Source organism: Mytilus galloprovincialis, chromosome 8, assembly GCF_965363235.1.
Source record: "Mytilus galloprovincialis chromosome 8, xbMytGall1.hap1.1, whole genome shotgun sequence".
Classification (NCBI taxonomy): Eukaryota; Metazoa; Mollusca; class Bivalvia; order Mytilida; family Mytilidae; genus Mytilus; species Mytilus galloprovincialis.
The window spans coordinates 82608308-82611901 of NC_134845.1; the positions used below are offsets into that span (position 1 = coordinate 82608308).

Genomic DNA, 3594 nt, shown 5'->3' on the forward strand with positions numbered 1-3594 from the left:
ATTTTATAGCTGATAAATCTATAGTTGTTAATTACTGTGCCATTTGGTCTCTTTTCGAGATTTTTTATAATTATAGTTGAAACTTTGGTGAAATCAATTCGTCTGATTTTCACGTGAATATCATGCCAAGAGAATGTGAATGTCACTTAAGAATCAAATGATTGGTTTAAATAAAGAAATTCATCTAGCATGTAAATGTTTAGATAACAAATGTAAATCTCCCGTCACATGAAGTTCTAATAAAATTTAACGTTGGTTTCATGCATAACTTTGACGTAAATTTCATGTGAGATCCATGTGAAATTCACGTGAAAAAAATTTGCTTTCAAATGAATAACACTCAGCTGATATCCCTCTTATAGAAATCACTTGAGAAACATTTCACCCTAGTGTAATCATGAATAATTTTGTTTTGTTATATAAAAAAATAATTATGTTTTACTATAGTAGTTTATGTTAGTAGCATTGTTTATTTGTTTAGGGTTATTTTGTGCTAATTAATTATAAACATACTAGAACAGGGTTTACAACATTTATTATTTCCGGAACACCCTTCATTTATATCAACATACTCCTCGTCAGTCCCGTCTCTATTGCATGTGTCTTTACACACGCAATCTACTTCATCTAAAAACAAATTAGTACAAATTGAATGAGGAAACATATTTTCCAAAATGTCTTTAAAAGTGAAGGAAGAATTATAATACTTTTTTCTTTATGAATGCAATACTAATACTACTATTACTAGTAATAATCATTATATCAATTAAACTAATAATGATAATAGTATTACTATTAAGGACTACTGCAAAACATATTGTTCAGACCACAAATTGAAAGCCTTTCCACATTTAAATCAAATTGTAATGTGCTTTAAAAAAAGATTCATTGATATATAGTTAATAAAGATCTACAGAAAATGATATCGTAAAAAAGTGAATCTGCAGTTTTATTTGTTTGACTAAGAAAACATATTAACCGAGGTTTATTTCCACTGTAATTCAAGAAGACCTATTGGTGACCATCTGCTGTTGTCTGTTCTATGGTCGGGTTGTTGTCTCTTTGACGAATTCCCAATTTACATTCTCAACTGTATAACTTACGTGGTGTCGTTGTAGGAATAGGTGTACAACAAAACATGTTGCCACAACAACCGTTAGTATCTTTGGTTCCATCACAGGTTTCACCTTCGCTCATACATGTAGAACCAACAGGACATTTGTCTAGGAATAAAAGAATGATGGATTTTAAAAAATTCTCACATCGGAGACTTCTTTTGGATTCATTAAAAGGATTCCTTAGTCTAAATTTATATTTCAAAGGTACAAATGTATCCTTTATATAATACGAATGACCCCAGTCCCAGGGTTTGTATCAACTGTTAAGGGATAGCAAATCAAAACTATAAATTCTTGTAACAAAATAGTAGTAATGTAAGTGATCAGATCCTAAAACATAAGTCATAGTCGTCGATGAGAGTTATAAAACGTACTTGTCTTGTTAATGGGTCTTGTTATTTCCATATAATAAAACCAATGAAATCATCATTACATTGTAGTTGCAAATCCCAAGTCAGGAATACATGTATGTCAGTATTTGCTATTTCAAAGACGAAAATAACGACAAATTAGCATAACAATTCAACTGAATTTGTTGCGCATTAGTTCATTTTACATTGCCAAGAGAGAAAGTTTAAGACTATGTGTCTTACCTTGTATTGCAGAATATGTTCACCTTGTTGACTCACTCGGTCGTATTGATATTAACATTTATATGTTTCTCTTCGTTTTCAGTTGTTGTCTAGATTTAATTGTATTTTCCTAATGGACTTACGGCATTGGTGAACTAATGTTTTGTTAGTTTATATCATAAATATTCTATTCTTTGATTCTATTTATTTAAAATAACATTTCGAAATATTGAAGACAGAGAATATCTTTAAAGTTATTCAGTTTTGCGTGTTGTATCGTTCTTTTCTGACATTTTTATTCATGGCTAGCGTATAGGCCTTAGCATTAGTTATTTCGATTAGTAAACAATGATACAATAATTATAACTAAACTAAATTCGTATAAACTTACCAGTACATTTGCAACATGCCTTCCCACACCTGCACCTCACAGATAGTTTTTCCACATTACCTCCTAACGACGGACATGTATGAGAACCTGAACAATGTCCACCTCGTCCGGTACATGCAAAGTTTGATTCGCCTGTAATTTTATAATAACTTATTATAGATTTAAATAAGTCAAACCCTGTATTTCTTCACAAATCTTTAATTTATATTAAGTAAACTATTATCTTCCTGTTGAATGGATTACTGCTGTAGTCAAGATATTTACCATAAGTAGAAAAAAACAAAGTAAAAAGAAATGCAACACTCCACAGAATCATTTCACAGAAAAATAATGATTGAATAACACTAACCCCAACAGCTGTAGATTCTTGAAAGACTCAACTATTTCACAAAGATAGAATAAATTCTAGATTTACTATGGGCTAAACATTTGTGTTGAAAAATATTTCAATACCACAATGTGTTAGTGTTTTGTAAAGATAGTTTGAAAATAAATGATAGTCTAAATTCATTAATTGGTATTAAAATACGAAACAACACTTTCCTGTCAATATCATTTTTGGTTTCGGCTTTTTTAATTCTTTTTCTGACTATAAGTAAAACGACTAGCAACTATAATTTGGAGTTTAGTATGAAGTCTATTTTCACTGAAGTAGTATATATATATATATGTTTAGGGGCTAGCTAAAGGACGCCTCCGGGTGCAGGAATTTCCCGCTTCATTGAAGACCCTATTGGTGACCTTCTGCTGTTGTCTGTTCTATAGTCGGGCTGTTGTCTCTTTGACATATTCCCCACTTCCATTCTCAATTTTCGCAAATTTGGAACGATCAACAAAACCACTTCACAGCAACGTATCAATTAAAGAACACGATCCCAAAATCATATTCCTTAAAAACTGACTGTCATTTATTAACAACCGTTGATAAATGGAACATGGAAGCCCTGTTTAATTTTTAGCATGTTATGTATTTCATATTTTTTCTAAATAGCAAAGACATTCTAAAAATAGACAATTCATGCTAGTTGTACTTATATTTGATTGCCAAACCTACGTATTGAGGTATATAACAATCTCTGACTACATTGATTTACACTAATCTTGTAAAATTGTTTTATCATTATTCAAAAGTTTTTGAAAACAAACACTTACCTTTATTCTGGTTAATCATTTTTATTGCAACTAACAAAACGAGCAGAGCAGTTTTTCCCATGTTAGCTATCTGAAGATTATTCAGAAAATGCCTAACACGATGCTGGTTATATCTTTTATATCTAAATGAGTCGGATCAATGAACCACTAAAACAATATTTTGTATTATGGGAGTGTTATTGTTGTGAGCTTTTGATTCGTCCGTACGCTATTAACAAAGAAATTGCACGAGGATGATGGATGTGTGAACGTCCGTGACAACCAAAGGCAAATGACGTGGGTTTTGTACTCCATTTGACACATAACAATAGAAATATAATACTACTTTCTGCAGAGAAATTAATTTTTAATAACAACATAT

At 30.9% G+C, this 3594-nt stretch overlaps 1 long non-coding RNA gene across 1 annotated transcript; it reads right to left on the bottom strand.

Moving 5' to 3' along the window:
- Nucleotides 1–510: 510 nt before the first annotated feature.
- On the bottom strand, nt 511–2180 carry LOC143043581 (uncharacterized). The gene is made up of 3 exons (XR_012968479.1): nt 2082–2180; nt 1104–1223; nt 511–627 (listed from the first exon to the last, which is right to left on the bottom strand). It is a non-coding gene; the product is annotated as an uncharacterized LOC143043581 (long non-coding RNA).
- Nucleotides 2181–3594: the final 1414 nt, after the last annotated feature.